Below are 24,035 nucleotides of genomic sequence, written 5' to 3' on the forward strand. Positions count from 1 at the left end.
ATTCATACTGTTAATAACCCCATGAAAAGAAGTTTGGATTCCTTAATGAAAAGAAATATAAATCAAGACTTTGAAATGCTGTTTCACACCCAATAGTTAAACAAACTGCAAAATATTGACAGGTCTTCAGGAAAACTGCTGGACTGGGGAGTGCTGGGGATTTTTTGAAAAGCTCTTTAATAGCTTTAAATTGCACTAAGACTTTTGGGACACCCAGGATAAATCGCTATAACCCAAGGATAGCTGTAAGGGGGGGATGGGAGTGGGGGGAGTCCATGAATACAAAAGTGGCTTATCAATATTCTAATCTGTCTATACAAAAATACAGCTGGTTTTTAATAAGCAGTTATTGCAACCAACAGTGGGAATGATTGAATAAAGGGTATTAATATTATGAGATAATATGATGCCATAAGCAAGAAAAGCATAAGAAAATAGACCATTTATGAAGTGGTAGAAATGGAAATTAATGGAATAAGTAGCTTACATGTTGACTACAATTACGTAGAAGTACATAGATTTGGTTTGCTAAAATATTAGGTTTTTTTTCTATTTTGTCAAAATACTTCACATTTGAGAGTTTTTCCTGGAGATCTGCCCCCACATCTGGTTTAGTTTCTGGTTTATTGGTGTTTTGTATAAACACTGAACTTATAGCAGTAACATGTTCACATATACCTGCATATGCCATAAATTTCAAAGGAAGGAGTCAGTTTTGTCCTGTCGTCCCTTCTCCAGCACTGTGAAAGAACACCCTCTTCCTCCTTTGATGTAAGTTAATGGTAGATCAGCTTTTTTTAAGACTAGCAGTAACAATGTCTTAAAGCTTATTTTACTCCTTACAAAGTATGCTTACGGGCAAGTATTCTCTCCATTTCCTCTCTAGAAAAGAAGCCCAAATAAAGAAATTGCATTTCAGCTCAACCATTTATTAAGGACCTGTGGTGTGCTAGGTTAAAAATGATGTAATACCTGCCCTTAAGGAGTTTACTATAGTTGACTGAGGATGAGGCATTTACAATGTGTACCCTAAGAAGCACATCCCCAGGAAGAAAAGAATACAGGAAAAAGAAGCAGACAAAAGATATTAAAATTTTGAGGAAAGGGAAATCACCCAGAGAGAGCCTCTGAGTTGGGCCTTCAGACATTTATTAAGCACCCACCTTATGCAAGGCTGATATCACTAAGCACAATAGAGATCCAAAGATGAAATCATCTTTGCCCTCAAACTACAATTGGGGGTGGGGGATAGGAAGACACAGAAGTAAATTCAACCTCTGTACAACATAATGCAAAGTAATTGAAACAGCCTGGGGTCAGGAAGTGATGTTCTAGAAGAACTTCCCCTAGGAACCTGCCCTCCAGCTCTCTGTTGAAGGAAGCTGAGGATTTCTAGAGTCGGGGTGAGTAATGGGAAAGGGGGAGCCATGGAGGCAAGCCATGCTTGCCATCAAGGTCTTGGTAAATAGTGCTGTGGGGTTCTGAACGCAGGTTCAATGTATTCTCCGTTATCACTTTCATGAGTGTTTGTAAAAATGTTATACTAAAACAATACCACTTCTAGGGCTGTATCCCCAAGAGATCATAAAAATGGGAAAAGGACCCATATGTACAAAGATAGCAGCTCTTTTTGTGTTGGCCAAGAATTGGAAATTGAGGGGATGCCCATCAGTTGGGGAATGGCTGAGCAAGTTGTGGTATATGTATGTAATGGAATACTATTGTGCTATAAGAAATGATGAGCAGGCAGACTTCAGAAAAACCCGGAAGACTTACATGAACTGATGCTGAGTGAGGTGAACAGAACCAGGAGAATGTTGTATACAGTAACAGCCACACTATATGATGACTAACTTTGACAGACTTAGCTCTTTATAGCCTTGCAAGCATCTAAGACAACTCCAATAGGCTCATGATGGAAAAAGTGATACCCATCCAGAGAAAGAATTAAGGAGTCTGAATGCACATAGAAGCAAACTGTTTGCTCTTTTTTTCCCTTCTTTTTTGGTTTTGTCTCTTCTTTCTCATGATTCATTCCATAATTCTTTACAACTTGACTATTGTGTAAATAAGTTTAATATGAAGGTATATGTAGAACCTGTATTAGATTACATGGTGTCTTGGGGGGGATGGAGGAGGAGAGGGAGGAGGAGAAAATTTGGAACTCAAAAACTTGTGGAACTGGGTGTTGTAAACCAAAAGTAAAAAATAAATTTTAAAAAATGTTATGCTAAGGAAATTTTGGAAGAGACCTGGGAAACACCTGAGGAAGAGAAAGAGACAGGCCACAGATACTGATGACCAGCATTCAGCTGTCCTGTGCTACCCATCCTCACGTAGGATCATCTTACTAAGCTAAGCACTTACAGTTTGCTGTCATGACCACGTTAAACTTAGAACAAAATTGATCTGACGCATTTATTTATGTCCATGTATATACACACGTGTGTGTGTAATTGTTACTGTATTGCATGGTAAGGAGGCACAAATGAAAATAACAAGTACTTCACAGAAATGACTGTAATTAGCATTACCATTAGACGGCCAAAAGCAAATCCCTGGCTTTCCTCTAACTTTGTTCTCTAGGGTATTACCATCCCTTTCACTTAACAATTTACCCTGATACTGTGTGCCACTGAATTAAGCAGCCTGTAGTGGAGAAGGCCCTGACCTTGGAGTGAAATGTCATGGGTTTGAATCCCAGTTTTGTGATTTATTACTTAGCTGACTGTCCTGGACCCCTTCACTTTGTCTCTCTGGGCCTGATTCCTCTGTAAAACCAGGATTTCCTAATCTGGGGTCTACAGTTACCTGTGGATAGATTTCAAGGACTCTGTGAACTTGGATAGGAAAAAAAATGACATCTTTATTTTTAGTAACCTCTAACTGAAATTTACCAATTATGAAAGCCAACATGGTTGTCAGAAGTGGTCCCTGAGCTTTCCCAAACTGCCCAAGGGGCCCAACAAGTCCTGCTGATTGGTAGATGATCTCTGAGGTCCCTTCCAGCTCTGAATCCTGTGCTCTGGATCAGCCCTGTTCTTGGACCTTCACTTTCTAATAGTCCAGTGGAGTTTCCAAGCCTTCCCAATCTTACCCCATAGGAAAGAAAAATCTTGGACCTTAACCTTCTCATAGTCCAGTGGAGTTCCTAAGCCTTGCCAATCTTACCCCATAGGAAAGAAAAATACAGGGCACAGCCCCATCACCTGGGGCTAAGGTTCCCCTTGCCCCTTTTTTGCTGACATCTAATGAGTCCATATTTCCAGCTTCCAGTCTGGGTGCCAGGTCACCTGGATCTTTGGAGAGCTTTGGGCAACAGAACACCAAAACTCTGGGAATGTGGCCCAGGTTATGACATGATCACCATTCTGTAGGGCAATGAGAAGACTTAGGCCCTCATTGGTGGAGAAGCTAGGGAAGTAAAAGGCTATAGGGAGAATGAGCCCTAGGTCTGAAGAATCTGAGAATTCGAGGGTAGAGAGATGGAAGAAATGAAAGGGGAGGAGGTCTTCCTTCCCAAGCTTCTAACCTTCGGGACTAGCCAAAACTGTGGGGCAAGGACTCGGCTCCCCATCCCGTCTGTTCCATCCCCAATTCTACTCTCTCTCATCACTGCTATGGCCTGAAATCCCCATAATGGGATTAAGGCAAAGACTTTTCCTGGACTGTTTTCTGTCTTCATAGCACTGTTTTCCTGGTTCTCCTACCTGACTGCCCCTACAGGCTCCCTTCTTCAACTCTCCCTTGCCAAACCATCCTCCACACAGCTGCCAAAAGAATATCCTGGAAGGGGCAGCTAGGTGGCACAGTGGATAGAGCACTGGCCCTGGGGTCAGGAGGACCTGAGTTCACATATGGCCTCAGACACTGTGTGACCTTGAGCAAGTCACTTAACCCCAATTGCCTCCAAAAAAAATCCTAAATCATCAGCTGTAGCAACAATTTGGCTAGCAGCTGTTGTGGGGGTGAAAGACCCAACAAGACCAGCAACAAAAGCTGCCAGCACAGGTTCTTTTGTTCTGCTTTACCAAGGAAAGTAACATTAAGGGGTTAACAATCTTACTTTAATCCCACATACAAATGTTCACTTAATTCAAGAGGAAAAACCAGCACCCTGAACTTCAGAGCAAATACAAACAAATTATAAACATACACAATATAAACAGATCAGATCACAATCCATAGTTACCAAAAAAAGCATCAACATCTGGGTTCACAAACCAGGGAGCTCTTAACAACGGCTTGCCCAGAGTCCCACACCACTCTTCCAGTGGCTGAGAGCCCCAAACAGAATGCCAGCCTTTGAGCTTTTATACTCTGTTCAGGGTTCAAAGGATGCACATCTAATCAGCAAAAGTGTGTGGGCCTGGGGCTTTGCACCTGGTAAGGCTTAAGCAAAGGCATTTGATTACTTTAGCATTCTAAAAGAGAAAACAGTAAAAAAAAAAAAAAAGTCCCTTCTTAATTACCAGTACATCAGTCCAATCACATCACTCCCTACTCAACAGCCTCCAGTGACTCCCTATTACCTGTTGGATCAACTATAAACTCCTGTTTTCACATTAAAAGCACTTACAAATCTGACTCTAACCTACCTTATCCTACCTCACTCCTCTCCATGAACTCTACACATTAGCCAAAATGTCTTTGCTCTTCCTCATACAAGACACGCCTCCCTGCCCTGTGGTTTTTTGTATGCCTGGAATACAGAGTTCCTCAGCATTCTACCTCTTGGCATCCTGAGTTTCCTTCAAAGCTTAGCTAACGTGCCACCTTCTATGTGAAACATCCCCCAAAAGTTACTAGTACCTTCCTCCCATCGGACATTTATTAGCTGTGTGACTGTGGGCAAGTCACTTACCTGCTTTGTCTCAAGTTTCCTCAACTGTAAAATGGGGATAATGATAAACCTGCCTTGAGGAGTTGTAAGAATCAAATGAGACAATGTTTGCAAAGCACTTAGCATGGTGCCTGGCACATAGCAGGTAGTATACAAATGTGTATTCCCTTTCTCCAAAAAATTATCTTGATTTTTAAAAATACATTACACGTGTGATATTTATGGGCAGCTAGGTAGCACAGTGGATAGAGCACAGGGCCGGGAGTGAGAAAGACTCATTTTCATGAGTTCAAATCTGGTCTTAGACATTCACTAGCTGTGTGACCCTGGGCAAGTCACTTAACCCTGTTTGTCTCAGTTTCCTCACCTACAAAATGAGATGGAGAAGGAAATGGTGAACCCCTCCAGTATCTCTGCTAAGAAAACCCCAATGGGGTCACAAAGAGTCAGACACAACTGAAAACACTGAACAACAACAACAACAAAGCATATTTATACACAAGCATATCTCCCTGCAATAGAACATAAGCTCCTTGAGGACAGGGACTTTTTTTTTCATTTGGGTCTTCAGAGTCCCAGTGCCAAGCACAGTGCCTGGGGCAGAGTAGATACTTAGTAAATGACATAGTATGTACTTAATAAATGCTTGATGGATTATCTTCAGGTTCTACCATATTCAATAGTAGAGGATCATACAGTTAGCCATGAATGGAGTCAGAATTAAGGGTCACTAGCCTCAACAACCTAACCCCTATAGTGTTTCTGATCTCCCTAATTTCTTTTTATGTGGTTTTTTTTTTGGGGGGGGGCAGGGCAATTGGGGTTAAGTGACTTGCCCAAGGTCACACAGCTAGTACATGTGTCAAGTGTCTGAGGCTGTATTTGAACTCAGGTCCTCCTGACTCCAGGGCCAGTGCTCTACTCACTGTACCACCTAGCTGCCCCATGATCCCCCTAATTTCCCCAGCTCACTCAAGGGAATAACAGACCTTTAAGGCATACGTATGACAACTGGCACCAAGAAATGAAGGGGGGAAGGAATGTTCTTCACAAGTCACATTTTTCCAAAATTGCTGAGCAATTTTATGTACTGGGGTGCATTTGACAAAGGAGATAAATACCTGAGTTAAACAATAAGCCAGGAGACAGTCTTCCCAGCCTCCTAGAATAGTTAAACCATACAAGTAGGCTAATAAAGTGTGTCGAATGAGATTTTTGCAGGCCACTAGGTGGTGAGAACATATTTGGAATCTGTCTAGAAAATGAACACTGACAGATTTTTTTTTTTTAAGGGAAAAGTTGGATGCTAAAGGCTCCTCCCTCTCTGGGCTGTGTTCCAAGAAAGCAGGAAAAGAAACAGCCTAAAATGATTAAATTTAAAGTGGATGGTCGATGCTAAGAATTTTCTTTTTTTTTTCTTCCATAAAATAGTCTTTCTCCTCTCTCCATGGTCACTGTAGCCCTGGAGTAATCTCCTCTCTTGCCTGAATCATTGTTCTCAGAAATCGTCAAGCACATATTTTGAGGGCAAAACTGCAAATACATTGTAAATGTCATCCAATCAGCCTAGACAAACAGTTCCATTGGAGGGCTATTGGCTCTAGCCTGTGTTCTTGCTCTTTTTTTTTCCTGCTACATGTGCATTCAAGACTGGAAGTTACCTGGTACATTCAGCAGTCAAAGCTTTTGGGCTTCTTCATTCTCACCAAATAGACACAAAAACTTTAGAAGAAAACGTAAGGGGCCTTTCACCTCCCTAGCTAGTGACTTGGCTTTCATGCCTTTAGAGGCTTTCTGTTTCAACCCTATGGGAGGGAGGTGGGATTTCTAAAAACCCTTCGATTAATGGAAAGGAAAACAACCTCACCACCACCAGGACCCTTACAACATGGAAGAGCTGGAGATGGAGGTACTTCAGCCTTGGACTGCCAGTGGAGTGGTGAGCCAGAGAGAAGCTGGTCAATCTTCCCCATCCCATCTTGAAACACAGTGGGGGCATTCAGTCCTGGAGCCCTAAGAAAGGCCAGCTGAGGAGAAGGCAGCAAGAATATTGTCCTTTTCTTCCTGGAAGCACAAAGCCCCCTCTGGTCAATCTCTGGAAAGGAGAGACTGTAAAGTCATATCCCCTTTGGATAAGTAGGGAAATGGGAAACAAATCTATCACCAGATAAACCTTGTAAAAGACCAGAAACTGGGTCTCTACTAGACCTTTATCTTTCTCCTGAGCTTTTGGAGTTGACCCTGTAGCCTCCACAGTCAAAGTGAGTTATATTCAGTAGAAAATAGGAAAAAAGAAGAAAAGCCTCCAAGCTTACCGCTGTAAGACTAACCATTTCTTTTTATTTTATTTTTAATTTTGCAGACAAAACAAACATTTCCATAACATAGTACAGTATTTCAAATGATAATGTGCTGGCTAATCCACTTGGAGAGATATGATGATGGTTTCAGACGACTTGGGACTGTGTCACAGTCCTAAGAACTGTAGCTACCAAGTCAATTCACTCCTCTCACATTTGCTCGATTTCCTTTCTAGGAAATAGAAACTATAATATTAGGATAACCTACCTCAAAATATCTGGTAGATTGTGAAGCACTATATGACTATGAATTTTATTATTTTATTGGAAGTAATTTTATATTGAAGTTTATTTTATTTATTTTTATTATTTTATATGACGTAATAATTATAAAGTGCTTAGTACAGTACCTGGCACATAGTAAGGCTATACAAATGTTTTTGCTGTTGTTGTTCAGTCGTTTTCCGGCATGTCTGACTCTTAATGACTCCATTTGGGGTTTTCTTGACAAAGAAACTGGAGTGGTTTGCCATTTCTTTCTCCAGTTCATTTTACAGATGAGAAAACTGAGGCAAACAAATTAAGTAACTTGCCCAGGGTCACACAGCTAGTAATCATCTGAGGCAGGATTTGAACTCAAGAAGATGTTTCCAAGCGCAGTGGTATTATTATTATTAATAATAATAATTAAAATTAATAATTAATTTATTATTAATTATTATTAAAAGAGGAAGTGTTAGAATCAAGAGTTAATCCGTCAATCAAACATCTGCTATTAGCCAGGCACAATACCAGGCACCAGAGATACAAATACAAGAGTAAAACCAGACCTGACCTTGAGGAGTTTTTATTTATCTATGAGAAGACTTGAGCTAAAGTCCCCTTTGTGACAAATACTGGCTGAGTGACCTTAGTCAAGCAAATCACTTCCGTTGTCGGTGCCCCAGACAACTCTAAAACCTTAAGCTGAAGAAGACTTGGAGATGTGCACCCGGCTGTCCTCCCTGGTGGTCTTCCATACCCCTGAAATCCTAAGTCCAAACCAAAAACATGAGCAAAAGAATGAATGAGGGAAGGAAAGCAGTGTTGATTGGCACCGTCTGTCCAGGCTCTAAGTTCTGGTGGTTTGTCCGTTTAACTGCACATCATCATCCGGGAGATGGGCATTCTTCAATCCCCTTATTTCCTCCCATGTAGAAGGTCAGGAAGAGCTTTTCAGAGATACTGCAGATCTCATTTACGAGGCTGACACAATCAGCACGAGAACAGGAGGTAACATTTATACGGTGCTTTGAGGTTTACAAAAAGCTTTTCAAACATCTCTTTTCATAACAACCCTGGGAGGTAGGTCTCCTTATTATCCCTCTCTTTCAGATGAGAATGCTGAGGCAGGGACAGTGAAGTGACTCGCCCAGTGCCATAAAACCAGGAAGCATCTGAAGCTGAATTTGAATTCAGATCTTCCTGACTCCAGGGTCCCATACTCTATCCATTGCTACTCTATCCACCGCCTGGCTGCCAGGGCAAGCAGAGTCTCCATGTTTTATGGGTCAGCTGATATTAATAATCGGAAGCTTGTTGCGTAGTTATGTCTTACCATTTCATTTTTCAGGATCAAGCTGTCCCAGTTTTCCTTTGTAAAGCTGATGCGGATTCCACTTCTAGACCCTACTGACCAGAATGATAGTCATACAACCGGGACCTTAATCACCCCCGCTTAGCAAAATTTCCCCTTGGTGTAGTGAAGACTGGATTTAGCCCCTGAGCCCTATGTGCCAGGCACCATGCTGGCCACTGGGGCTATGGAGACAAAAATGAAAAAGTCCCTGCCCTCAAGGAACTCATGTTCATGTATAAAGATGCATTGTTGTTGTCCAGTGTTTTCAGTTGTGTCTGACTCTTTGTGACTTCACTGGGGTTTTCTTGGCAGAGATACTGGAGGGGTTCACCATTTCCTTCTCCAGCTTATTTTACAGATGAGGAAACTGAGGCAAACAAGGTTAAGTGACTTGCCTAGGGTCACACAGCTAATAAGTGTCTGAGGCCAGACTTGAACTCAGGAACATGAGTCTCTCACTCCAAGGCCTGTGCTCTAACCACTGTGCCACCTAGCTGCCCATAAATATCATGCAATCAATCCCACATCTTCCATTTACTACCTAGGTGACCTTAACAGCTCTGGGCTTCAGATGGTTGGGTCGAACTAGGGGGTTTCTAGGGTCCATCCCAGCTAGAAATCCGGGATCATGAAGTAGGGAGATCAAAAAGCTCTCTTGACTCTGAGGATAAAATACAAACTCTGGCCCCATCCTACCATACCAGGCTCATCGTTAAGTAGTCTTTTACTTATTATGTCCCAGCCAAACTGTTTGACTTGCTGTTTCTATTGCCCAACATCTCATCTCCCACCTCCATGCCTTTGCATAGGCTGTCCTTTCTATCTGAAATACATTCACTTACCTCTACCTCCTAGAATTCCCAGCTTCCTCAAAAACTCAGCTTAAGTCCCACCTCCTACAGGAAGCCTATCCTGACAGGTAGAACACAGAGCCTGGGGTCAGGAAGACTTGAGTTACTAGCTGTGTGACCCTGGGCCAGTCATATAACCTGTTTGCCTCAGTTTCCTCATCTGTAAAATGCGGATAATAACGGCACCTAGCTCCTTGGATTGTTGCGAAGATTAAATGTAATATTTGTAAAGTGCTTAGCATAGAGCCTGGCACTTAGTAAGCATTATATAAATAATAGCTATTATTAATTATTAATTATTCTCCCAGTGGCTAGTGCCCTCTCCCTCCCTATATTGACAGATAAATGGATGACTAGATAGATGTTTTGCATCCTATTTAATATATATTACATATATACACTTTATACATGTATACACGTATACATATGTGTGTGTGTTGGGCAGCTAGGTGGTGCCATAGTGCACGGAGCACCGGGGCCTGGAGTCAGAAAGACTCATCTTTCTGCATTCAAATCTGGTCTCAGACACTCACTAGCTGTGTGACCCTGGGCAAGTCAGTTTTCTCATCTATAAAATGAGCTGGAGAAGGAAATGGCAAATCTCTCCAGTATCTTTGCCAAGAAAACTACAAATGGGGTCACAAAGAGTCAGACGTGACTGAAACAATGTATATGCCGTTCCCTCTGTCGATGGAATGGAAGTTCCTTGAAGGCAACGATTGTTTGGATTTTGTCTCTGTAGCCCCAGCACCTGGTACAGTGCCTGGCATACAGTAGGTACTTAATAAGTGTATGAATGAATGTTAATATGGTCCTGCAGAACTGGTTGCCCTTAGCATAATGGAGAAGCCTCCAGAACACAGCAGCAAAGGGTTGAAGAAAGGATGTCTTAAAGATAGGAGGAGTATGGAAAGGGGTAGCAAGAAAGGACCATGAAGCATTGGTGCTAGAAAGGACCTAAAAGACCATCAGATGAAGGTCAGAGAGGGCCAGTGACTTCTCTAAAGTCACACTAGGACTTCATGGCAGAGCTGGGGGTTAATCCCAGGCCCCTTGACTTCCAAGTCCAGGGATCTTCCCATCACACTCTGGTGTCCCTACAGATGCCAACACCCAGCACAGAGACCAGAGAGCAGCTGTGGTCATCTTGGTAACCCCTTCCTGCATGCTTAGCCCTGGAGTTGGCAAGCAACCCCTTCCTCTGATAAAGCCAGAGTTAATGCACAGAATAGTCCTCTAAAAATATGTGGGAAAGACTACAAATCCCCAAGTGAAAGGATCCCTATAAATGAGACAAATGTATGTGTATCTAGTTTTATTTTAAAATACAAAGTGCTGCTTACCACAGCCCAGAAGTAGCAGAGATATAGACTCATACACCCCTCAACCACACCAAAATTGGGAGTAAACTTGGTCGAGTGAGTATGAGGTAGAAAGTGGGTTAAGTCTGAGACCATTGTCCCAGGGACTGAGGCCACAGGTGAGGGGGCAAAGTTATCGTATTGTATTGTATTGTTGTATATCTTGTATTGCGTTACTATATCTTCCCAATAAATATCCTCCCCAAAATTACTTTTGTAAATGCGTTTAAAAAAAAATAAAATTCAATGAGTTCTTCGAGTTGAAAAGGCGGATAGGTGGTTCTTCAGAAATCTCCCTCCCGCTTGCAGGACTGAAATCAGAATGTTTTTGGCTCCGAATTGACTTGGTTTCTCACATTTACTTTCACCAGTTTCACTTTCCGCCATTGGTTCACTCCCTCTGCCTACAGCCAGGTGCCTGGCCTGTTTATGCAGGGGCCAGATTTCATGGGTGTGTTCAGGCTGGGATCTGTTGTAAGCAAGCTGGGAGAAGCCACACAGAGTGGACGTTGTCCTGGCACAGCCCCTCTGAGTGGCATCGAAGCTCAGATTGAGGGCTTAGCCCCTGCATCCAGCAAAACAAGGTCACAGATTACCCAGCCCTGGGCAGGCCTGGGCAGGGAAGGGGGGGGGGGGCCACCAAACCACACGTGAGCCGGCTTGGAGGCAGAGGAGATATGAAAAGTTCACTTTGTGATTGCACATTGACAGTGTGGTGTCCTGTTTTGTTTTTGTGCTGGGGTGCTTGAGTTTGGTTTTTTTTTCATGCCATAAAAATAGCTTGGTGGGACAGCATAGCCCAGCATTCCTGGAAACAAAAATTGAACCAGCCCCTATAATGTTCTGCTCCATGTTTGGCAAGAGCTTCCAGCCTCTCCTGATGTCCCCAACAGCAGACAGAGGAGGCCTTCCACATCTTGGATGGAGATGAGACATCAGAGAAGAGGAGGAGGAGGAGGAGGAGGAGGAGGAGGAGGAAGGGCCGGGCCATCAGCTGTTTCCCCTGTCTCCTGGGTCAGACTGAAATTTACCTTTGCTCCCCAGTCTTCAGTACTGTTTCCATCACAAGAGGCTGCATCAGGAAACTGAGGTTAGCCAAAAATGAGTCTTATTCAGAAAGGCAGCGAGACATCTGTTCCTCAGCTGATGGTTCCCCCAGGTCCTGGAGCGGGCCAGGTTACACAGGATGCGAGAGACAAGTGGGGGCTGAGGTTAGGAAGGAGAATGAAAAGCCTGAGAAGAGAACACGCCCAACAAAGGCCCATGTTCAGTTCTCTGTAGGGTTTCCTGTGGCTAGAGAGAGAACACAGTGTACGGGGAGCCTGGAGTTCACTCAGCCCCTGGGTCCTAGCGCTGCCCAAAGCCTAGCAGACAAGAACAATGGGGAACTCTCTTCAGGCTCTGGCAGCCAGATCCACAGGGACAGTCACCAAAGGGCCTAGATTTGCTGGCTCAGCTTTGGGCAGAGAGTCAAGCCCGTAAATAGGAAAAGGGAACCCGGGCCTTCCAAATAAATAACTCCCGCTATGAGGGGTCCTTTGAAGGTTTCCTCACCACAGGCCTGGCAGTGAGTGCCCACAAATATCCGCTTTCAGATACATTCATTCATGAACATTTATTAAGCGCCTACTATGTACTAGGCCCTGAGGAATCAGAACACTCCCGAAAAGGAAAACTCCCCCTACCAAGGAAGAAGGGGCAAACTCTGCCATTCAGGAATCTTTTAAAGTAGGCACTGAGGGGTTAAGGGACTTGGGCAACACCACACAGACAGATCAGAGGTTGGGTCTCGAACCCTACAAGAGGCATAAAAAGTCATTTTCCCAGGGTAAAGAGGTCAGGCACTGATAACTGTGAGGATCAGAAGGGCATGGTACAGGAGGTGGCTTCCTCAAGGAAAGTTTTCTACCAGAAAACTAAGGCTTTGACCACTGCCCACGGTCATATGACCAGTATCAGACACGATGCTCTTCTTCCTGCTCCCCCTCCACTCACTGGCTGCTTTTATGCCAGCCGAATTGTGAAGACTTCCCTACCTCCACTGGATTTTCTGGACTGACAGCTGCTTTGCCAGTTTCTCTAGCTGACCTCCAAACAGAAGTGCTCAGTGGTCTTCAAGAAAACAGGAAGGCCTTTTCTGCCTGTGCTCAAGCACAGCAGGGACCCCTAGGAGAAGAAAAAAAAGAGTTCAGAGCACAGGCTCCAGCACAGAAAGAAATCAAAGAAAAGATGAGGCTAGTGAGCGGTTTGGGGGAGCTCAGCAGCCAGTAGAGGGGGACCCACAGCATGCCATCTCCGCTCTGGACTCTCTGGTTTTCAAGGTGGGCCCTAAGTTCAAAGCCACCTGGTGAGAAAGCTGGCCTCAAGCCTGGAGATTCTGGACTAGAGCCCAGGCCTTGGCCCCCTGAGATTTGCTGCTTCCCCGACTGCTACAATTCCACTAACCATCCTCTCTCCTTCCATGAAAGAAACAAGAAGGCGAAGAGGGGACTTCTATTTATTCCTTGTGGGAAAGAGTGCCTAGGACATGCACCCACACCCAACTTTTTAATAGCAGTTTTTCAAGACTCCAGGAACGCTCTATTCCTTCCTTCCTTCCTTCCTTCATTCATTCAACCCCAAGAACACTCTATTCCTCCCTTCCTTCCTTCAACCCCAGGAACACTCTATTCCTTTCTTCTTTCCCTCTTCATTCATCATTTATTGATAAGCACCTGTTGGGCCATCTCCAGCGGTCCTGGTGAATATCAGGCCACTGGACCCAGATGGCCCTGGAGGAGAAAGTGAGCCTGGTGACCTTGCACAGCCCTCCCTCCCTCAAATCAAAGTCAACTGCAAGTTATGTCATCATTTCCCTGATGTCATGGTCCTCTTCGAGAACGAAGGACAAACAACAGTTGATAAGCACCTGCTGCGTTAGACACTGAGGGAGATACAAAACTGAGACCAACTACAATCCCTGCCCTCATGGAGCTCACCCAAAAACCACAGCTGTATTGATATAAATTCATCCTGGTAAAGCATTATCTTCGTTGTGGAAAGAACACTGACCTTGCAATCAGGAAAACCCTCACATACAACATTTACTACTTGTGAGACCATGGGTCAAGTCACTTAGCCTTGCCTCAGTTTCATCATTTGTGAAATGAGGATAATACTACTTACAGTTCCAAGCTCATACGTTTGTTAATCTCAAATGAGGTGATGTACATAAAGCCCATTGGAGACTTTGAAATGCCATAGAAATGTCCACCATTATTATCCTCCATAGCATGAACTACCAAACTGGTCCCAATAAGTCTGGTCTTCTATTCTGATGTAACCTGATTCAGGCCAGCAACTGGAGACGGCAAGAGAGGGAGGGAAGCTCCCACCACCTTTGCAGTCTCATCTTGGGACTTCCCTCCACGCATTCCATTCCAGTTAAACTGGTCTGCTAGCTAGTCCGCATCTTCTCTATTCAATATCCTGCCGAGGCCTCCTCACAACCACACCAAATCCCCAGCTTCCTCCTAGGCCCAGTTCAGGCTGCCCTCCAATGTGGAACCCTTTGGGATTCCCGGATTCACTTGCTTTTGCTCTTCCCTCTAGAAATTCTTTGGGGTATAATATGCATTTACCTTTAGGTATGGAGCTTATAAACCCAAGTAGAATAGAAAGTCCTTGAGGGCAAGGACTGTCTAACAAATTTGTCTTTCTATCCCTCATGCCTCACACAAGTGTCTCACACATAGTAGATGTTTAATCAATGTGTGTTGAACTCTTGAATTGAGAAAGAGAAAGAAATTTTTTCAGAAGAAAATCATTGTTGGGGCAGCTAGGTGGCACATTCAGTAGAGCACCGGCCCTGGAGTCAGGAGGACCTGAGTTCAAATCTGACCTCAGACACTTGACACATGTACTAGCTGTATGACCTTGGGCAAGTCACTTAACCCCAATTGCCCTGCCCCCCCCCAAAAAAGAAAATCATTGTGGTGGGCAAGCACATTCTCCAACTGTCATTTTCAGATTTATGATCACAAAGCTGACCTGCACTTTATGGGTAATAGGAGACAGGATCCTCTGGGGTCCCAGGACCACTTCTTGCCATGGGCCAACATCCTGATTTTTCTGACCAGACTGGAACATCATGTTTGGGGGAGGTGACCATTATGTCTTATCTTCCTAACTGGGTATGCCACATGTACCCTGTCTGGGAGCCCTCCTAAGTAAAGAGTGAGATTTCACCTCTTGAAGCTCTGTGTGCCAGGACATTCCTTGTGTCCTGGGATGGCAAGCATGGCAGGGCAGAGGTGTAACGGTACTGGAGTCCTTTGTTGTGATTGGTCAAGCTTTGCCATCGACCTGTGTTTTAATGCCTGATTCCTGTGGAGCCGTGTTCTGACTGATTAATGTGTGCCTGCTGAGTCAGCTCATACCCCCATTCATGGTTAGGTGAGCCCAAGCAAGCCTGTCCCCTGCCCAGCACCCTGGCATCTCCCAGTTCCTGGAAGCTTCATGACCTCCCTTCCAATGAGGATATTCATGTAGGGGAGTTCTGACAGCCAAAGCAGCAACTGCATGGACATGACCAGTTTTTGACACTTTCCTTGGTTCAGTCGGACACCTGAAAGAGTCTCTGGGCTCTCTGAATCTTCACCAGTTGGCAGGCAGACTACTGCAGGATCATTTTTTCCATAGAAACAGTGTTATAAATGATGGTTAGGTTCTTAGACCATCCCACAGGAGCCTATATTTCTCTCGATGCAAATAAAAGCCTCTTTAACTCAAAATGCAGCCAAGCTATCACTTTTGGTGCTACCTGCATGAGCCTACTGGGGGTGGATGAGTTTCTTCAAGTGCCTGTTTATATAAATCCAGCCTCAGACACCTACTCGCTGCATGATCCTGACAAGTCACTTCTGCCTCAGTTTACTCATGGGGATAATAACAGCACTTGGCTCCCATGATTGTTGTGAGGACAAAATGGTGTTTGCAAAGTGCTTTACAGACCCCAAAGTGATAGCTATTATCATTAAAAGAGTTTTTTTGATGGTTGTTGTTTGAACTTTTACTGTTAGTTTTTTGGAATTTGGGATACATTTTCCAATGGAAACAATATTATAAATGATAGCTTCCCATATCAGTCCCATGAAATGCCATCACAGGCAATTCCTATTTCATTGCTTCCTCAAGGTATAGACGCAACCCTGAATGCTCCAGGGCTGTGCAAGTGGAGTATAATATCTGGCAGAGCCTCCCAAACTGGAAAGGCTTGGAGTACAAGCCAGCTTATGGACTCTTTCTGCCTCTTGTCTTGGACCAGCCTGGTTAAGTGCAGAAGGGCTTGTCCCTTGGTTGTCTGTTTACACCTACAGCCACTCTTCAAGACCATGTAGGAGGACTAGAGGTGTATAAGCCTCATGAGAGGGCATGTTATAATGCACAAAGCTTGGGACTCAGAGTCAGGGAAACAGGAGGTCAGCTCTTGCCTCAGACTCTCATTAGGTGTGTGGTCCTAAGCAAGTCATTTAACACCTCTGAGACTCAGTTGCTTCATATTTAAAATGGGGATGATAACAGCACCAAACTCACAAGGTTGTTTCGGAGATCAAGGGAGGGAAAGATGTCAAAAGCCTTCTATAAATGTGAACTACCATTAAATTACCAACTCCACTAAGCAAGATGAAGGGGTTGGCCAAGGTTGGCCCTACGATTGAGCCCTTCCAGCTCTAAGTCTATGACAAAGGAAGAGAAAAGAAAAAAAAAAACATTAGGCAAGTGCTTCCTCTGTGCCAAGGACTGTGCCAAATGCTGGAGATTCAGATACAAAAACAAAGACCTGCCTTCAAGGGAGAGACAACAAGTACTGGGAAGTAGGGGCCGGGGAGGGGTGTTTGGGTTGGAAGGTTCCAAGGATGGCGAGTGGAGGCAGAGGAGAACAGGTCGACAGCACATCCAAAAGCAAGGGCACGATTGATTTGATTAAGGTTCAAGAGCTAGAAGCAGAAAGTGGAAGCTTCAGTGATGGCGGCCGATGGAGCTTAAGTAAGGGAGAGATTAGGTAAGAACGGGAGAACTCAGAATAATAACACCTCTCCTGCACAGTCGTTCAAAGTCTTCAAACTATTTTTACACACCTTACCTCTTTTAATCCTTACAGAACCCCTGTGAGGCAGGCAGGGTAGATAATATTATCTCCATTCTTAGAGATGACAGCCTCAGATAAATGACAATCCACAGTCACAGGGCTAGTGATCGGGAGCCTAGCCTGCTCCTCAGTACCAAAGCTGCGACAGACTTCTGGACTAAAATGGTTGGGGAGTCAGGGTACGGAGTCCTGAGCCCCATAGCTCCTGCTCTCCAGAGCAAGGGGCAGTCCTCCGACAAGCCTCTTCCTGGCTCTTTCCTACCCCTTTGGCTTCCTACTCACTCTGCTTAAGCTTCCTACAGAGAGAGATTTCCTGGGAAGCCTTTTCTGCTAAGAAACAGGGTCCCTTGTTGCCAGAGGGCCGAAATGACCCTTTGGTAAGTTGTACTGCAGAAACGAGGCTCCTTACCTAATAGCTCAGCCTGGTCTCATTTGCCTTAAAACAACTGAAGTTCAGAGATTGTGAACATAGACCTACAGTGCTTTAATTGAGTCAATTTCAATTCAGCTAGTATTTATTAAGTGCCTACTATGTGCAAGCCTTTGTGCTAAGTGCTGGAGATATGATGAGAAAACCCCCTTAAGGGGTTTACAGGCTACTGGGAAGATACTCTGAGTGTGTGTGTGTGTACACACACACACACACACATACACACACACACGCTATATACATATATATATATATATAGAGAGAGAGAGAGAGAGAGACACATACACATAAACTCATATAAAATATATAGGCACACATATACATATATACTTACAGTATATATACTATATATGATATATATAATATATTAGTGTGTCTACACACATGTACATGTAGTATATATACTACATAGTATATATGCTATAGTATGTATATATAAATACACATACACACATATAAAAATATATCTGTATATGCATACATATATTTACAGTATATATAGTATATATTCTACATACTACATTATATATACATGCATGTAATAGTGTATACACGCACAGAGAGATAACTGAGACCTGGGGAGCCATCCTGTAATCCGCCTCCCTATCCCCTTAATGGAGAGAATACAGAGCCTGGGTTCAAATTCCCACTCTGATGCTTTCCCGTTGGGTGATCTAGGGCCAATGACTTACCCTCTATTTTCTTATTTGTAAATTGGGAATGATGCCTGGAGCACCAGAATGACAGGATCTTTGTGGAAACTTAACAGGGATGATGGGTTTTAAGTTAATATTAAATTGTACAACAGAGGGTACAAAGTAAGTCACTTAAGATACTTCTATCCCTGAGCAAAAAGAAAAGTGCACAGATTCAATCCTGAGACACAGCAGAATAGAGTGGAACAGGGGCAGCTAGGAGGTGCAGTGGATAGAGCACCAGGCCTAGAGTCAGGAGGAGCTGAGTTCAAATCCACCCTCAGATATTTACTAGCTGTATGTCCCTGGGCAAGTCACCTAACCCTGATTGCCTCCACCAAAAAAAAAAAAATTAGTAGAACTCATAAGCAGGACCTTTCACTCCTTATTCCAATGGTATCTCCGAGAGCAAAGATCAAAGGCTACCTACTGACCATATACCTTTTCTGAGGTAGTGAGGTATAGGAGATAAAGAGCTGCACTTAGGGTCAGGAAATCCTGTGTTCCAATCCTGCCTGACACATACTGGCTGTGTGACCCTGGACAAGTCACTTAAACTCTCAATGCCTCTAGACAACTGAGACCCTAAGTTGCAAAGAGAGTAGCAAAATAAACTGCACTGGTAGAGGAAGCTTCCCAATTCTAATGAAATTACAGACCTGTTCTCCCCACAATATATGACTAATCAATCACATTATGCTGTATTATATTATATTACACTGTATTATGTTATACAATATATTTATGCTTTTAGCACCAGCTGGAGCTGAAGCCCATGTAGTATTTGACACGTGATCTCGTCGGAGCCTCCTTCAAGTCAGGTGCTGTGCTAATTAGTCATTAAGCTGTTATTCTGTTCCTGCGATGGGCCAGGCATTCTGCAAACTCCTGGACACACAAAGAAATGCAAAAGACAGTCCCTGCTCTCAAAGAGCACACAGTCTAATGAGGGAGACACCATGAAAACAGCTCTGTATGGATAAATGCGAGATAATTAATATTGAGGGAAGGGACTAGCATTATTATCCCTATCTGAGCTTCAGAGAAATTAAGTAACTGGTCCAGGAGGCTGGTTCCAACCTGTGTCTCTTCTGTCAGTAAAGGCAGCTTTCTTTCTCTAATACCATACAGCCTTCCTTGTTATGAGCTGCCTATGGACCCTGACAATCATCTATAATGTTGTTTTTATGATAAAGAAAAAAAAGTGCTAGTGCCTCAATTTCCCCATCAGTAAAATGAGCGTTTTAGGCTAGAGCAGGAATTCTTCACCTGGGGTATGTATATAAACTTGGGGTTTTTTTTAAGTATTTTGATCATTGTATTTCAACATAATTGGTTTTCTTTTAAATCCTCTTAATTTTATTTTATGCATTTAAAAACAAGATTCTTAGAAGGGGTCCATAGTTTTCCAGGGACAGCCAAACAGATCCACGACAAAAAAAAGTGTAAGTACCTCTGGGCTTTCCCAGACACATGGAGATACTCAGTCTATATAGTTTCTACCTTGAGTAAGTGCCTCTGAGACTCATTTTTCTGACCTGTAAAATGAGGGGGCTCAGCCAGATAAGGTCACCTCTAAGTGACCCTCCCCTCCTGCTCTAATATAAACCAAACCTCCACTTCTCCTGATCTAATGCCCTATGATTTTGTGACCCCTTATCCGAAGACATCTGGGTTACCAGGTAGGTGTTTGCAAAGCTGGAGCTGTGCATTCAAATTAGAGTCTCTTGAAATAGATTGTGCTGGGTGAAACTCCTTCTGGGAAGGGCCGGCTGCCGCTGTCATAGGTTTTCACCCTGAGTTGGACCATAGAGGCTGTCCTGTTGTCCCCATCCCCTAGAACCGCAGGGGGCTCCGGAAGAAGGGTTTGGAAGACAGCCCCTTTCTTAGAAATCTCAGAACAGCGCTTCACCCCTGACCTTTTTCTGCCTTTATGTTATCACTTCTAAGCGAAGAAAATCCTCCTCTCGTCCTTATCCCCCGTGCTCTCCCTGGATCACTCTATCTCCAAAGGTTCCTGTATTGTTCTAGCTTCCCCTGCTTTGGGGTGCAGCCGAGATAGCCGAAGAACTGGGTGTTTTCTTAGGGGCTGCTCCCAGGCACAGAAGGACTTATGCCTGATACTCCCGGCCCAGGATTGGGGCAGGGCTTTAAACAGCTGGCCAGGCCCTGGCGCTTGGGCCAACCAGGGAAGGGAAGGCCAGCCAGCCACATCAGCCTGGGAGGATGTTTGTGCCACTGGCGGCTGGGTGGGAGGCAAGCTGAGCTGCAAACCTCATTCCCCAGCCAGGCGGCCTGTTTGTTTGTGTCCCAGCCCAGCCTCAGAACGGTCTGTACCAAGAGTTGGGCCCAACCCCAAGTTGGGGCAAGCTGCCAAGGAATCCGTGGGGTCCTAAAGGTCACCCATCCCCAAGTTTGCCCCAGCACAGCACAACAAGCATCTTCCCCCACCCACTCACAAAGCTAGTTCCTGAGCTCTGCATCTGGAGGCTCAGTGCCCAGAGCTCCCTGCACGATATTATGAACCTCTCTAGGAACTCCCCTGGGATGCTGGCTTTCCCAGACACATAAGACCTAGCATCTGGCTTTTCAACTGCTTTTAAGCCTAATGGAACATTTCTGGCTTGAAAGGGCCCCTGGAGGAGATCACTCATAGCCAGCAGATAATTATCGAGCTCTACTATGCACAGGGCTCTGTAGGTAGAGCCTTAACCAGGACTTCTTACACCCAGGGCAAATTTAGTTAGGGTGGGGAAGGACCGAGGGCTGATTGCTAGGATTCTGCTGAACTGTGCTGGAGACAGGGCAGCCTGCCTCTAGATAATGTGAGGCCACACACGTGCCTGGACATGGCCCAAAGTACCTGTCTTCTCAACTGCTAGGAAGAGGTGGAGGGAAAGGACAGGGGGCAGGCCCTGGAGAAGGGGGCCACAGCCAGAGGGTGGGGGGAAAAAGGAGGGAGGGCTGGCAAGGCACAGGAGAAAGGGCACTGACCTAGAGGGCCAATTCAGGGAGGAAACATCCTCCACACCCGAGGGAAGCTTTAAAAGAGCCCCAGCTATGGGGCCTTAGTGAAAATAGCTCTGCTCTGTGGTGGGTAGAAAGTGTAAGATACCATCTCTGTACTGAAGGGGCACCATCTAGGTGAGAAGATACGACTCTTCAAAAGATAACCAAGGATACAATGAAGGGTGCTAGACAGGAGAGCCAAACACTGTTGGGCACAAAGATAGGGCCTGGCATGGACAGAAGAGCCCTGGCCTGACCTGTGACTTTAGGAAAGTCTATTTCTCTACTGATGTGAGGAAAATGAGCCAGGGAGCCTACAGGCCATCCTAAGGTCCCTTCTAGTCCTTTAAAAAAATGTGATTTTTCTCTAGGCCTCTGTTTTCTCACTGGTAAAATTAGAGTCATGTTAGTTAAGAATCAAGTTTCCTTCCAGCTCTAACATTCCGTGACTGATAGTAACTAAAAGCCTATCTGGGAGTTCTAGTAATTCCTAGGAGGAATGATGACTTCACCTCCCTGTAGGCTGAGGCTGGTTAGAAAAAGACTTCGCAGAATATGTTTGTCCGGAGCAGGGCTTTGAGGGTTGGCAGGGAATTTATTAGGGGAAGCAGTCTGTAGAAGTCATCTTAAAATGGCATGGCCAATGAAGGGGGCAAGATAGTGGAAATGCCAGCCCTGCCACATCTCCCAATATCCTCTCATTCTCTACTTTTTGAAAGTACTAGACACCATTTGGATCCTGAAGGTAATGGCCCAGCCAGCCTAAGAACCAAAGGGTCACAGTGACCAGGAGCTGAAGAGCCGTTTTCATTCCAAGACTCGCTCTGAATGGTCTCAATGGCCTGGACATCTTCCAAGAGGGGAAACCTCTGAAATTAGCCAACGAGCAAAGAGAACCCAGGCAAACAACTAGGCCATTATGCTTGCCTCAATGAAAATCAAACCATGATTGTGGTATGTGATCATAATGGAGCAATATTGAGCCATGAGAAATAATGAATATGAAGAGAGAAAATTGGATTTAGATTGAGAGGGCCTGGGTTCAAATTGTGCCTCTGTGTGTGTGTCCCTTAATCTCTGTGAGCCTCAGTGTCAGGGTTGGTCTGGATTGTCTTTGAAGTACCATCCAGCTCCAAATCTCAGCTCCTAAGAATCCAGAGAAACATCAAAAGACTTTTATTAAGTGATGCTGAATGAAGTAAGCAGGACCAGGAGACCAATATACGCAAGGATTCCAATAATGTAAATGAAAAGAATGTTAAAAGACAGTTAAACTCTTAAAAACTCCAAAAGAACATGCTCCACGAGAACAAATAATGAAGATATACAGCCTTCCTAAGTAGAGAGGTGGGGGAACAAAAAGTACAAAATGTTGTATACCCTATCATACAAGGTCACTGTTCCCATTGGTTGTAATTATTTTTCTTGGTTACAAGATACAGTTCACTTTTGGGTGCAGGAAGGGGGTGAGCAATGGACTAGGTGGGGGTGATATCCAGAAATAGCTGTGCTGAAAAAATAAGACCCCCAAAGCATTTTTTAAAAGAGAAAACCAAGCATGATAATAGTGGCCAATGCCTTATTACATCCCTCCACCATCACTCCCATCCCCAAAGGTGCTAACCTTTGGCCTTCAAGGTCTGTTAGATACTAAGATGCATCTCAGTTAAGACGTTCAGCTGGGGAAAAGTTTGGTCTAGGGTGTTAAAATTCCCAGGGAGAATGAAACCTGCACCCTTGGGAAGCAAGATGCTTCACCCAGCAATTCTAGAGCAAGGAGAACTTGGAGTATAAAAGAATGCTACATAATAATCATGTGTGATCATAAAAGGGTAAAGAGGCATATAGGTATGTAGGTCAGACTCAGAAATAGCCACCCTCCCACTCTTTGCCCTGGGTGAGTAATCTTTTGTGCCAGGTGGGCATAAAGGAGTTTCTTAATTTTCCTCCTCTTTTTTAGCTCTTAGGAGGTTGGCTGGAAAGATGCTCCATTAAGCCCTTCAAAATCTCCCTGAAAGAGTGAGGCTTGACTGTCCTGGTCCCAGACCTCACACAAGAAGTTGTTCTCTCTGGCCTAGCTTTATCTTCCCTGCCACTACCAGTTGCCAAGAAGGGTGGAAAAGGAAGGAGAGATCAGAGGGGACCGGAAAGGAGACAGGTAGCATAGGAGAAAAAGAGCCTTGGGATCTCGAATTTGAGGCCCTAGGGATTCCTGGCTCTGCTCACAGTAGCCTTTGCTGAGCCCCAAAGTTGTTTCTTTCTCTCCTTGTAATTTTAATTTATTTATAATTTATTTATCTGTTTAATATTGTATTTCTATTTTATTGTAATGTAATGAATAGCATAATTTATGTATCTTAAAGCAAGAATGCTTAACCCGGAGTCTATTGACAGTCTCTCCCTTCTAAGGAATATAGGGATAGTCATCAGAATTTAGATCATGAATTTAGATGGGGAAAAAATTCATATTTATTTTCCAACCTCTAACTAAAATATAGCATTTCCTCCAATAATACCAGCTAGTATTCATATAGTGCTTTAAGGTTTGCAAAGAGCTTTACAGACATCTCACTGGATCCTTACAACAACCCTGGGAGGTAGGTATTACCCTCCCTGGAGCTCTTACCAACTTGGCCTCACCCCTCATTTAGGGCAGGGCATTCATCTGCACAAATGAGGAGACAGTTCCACCACAATGGGCTCTGGGACTGGGATTACAACCCCATTTAACAGATGACAAAAGTGAGGCAGAGGTGAAGGGACGTGCCCAGGGTCACACAGCTAGTAAGGGTCTGAGG

Source organism: Trichosurus vulpecula, chromosome 8 (genome assembly GCF_011100635.1).
Source record: "Trichosurus vulpecula isolate mTriVul1 chromosome 8, mTriVul1.pri, whole genome shotgun sequence".
In the NCBI taxonomy this organism is placed as follows: Eukaryota; Metazoa; Chordata; class Mammalia; order Diprotodontia; family Phalangeridae; genus Trichosurus; species Trichosurus vulpecula.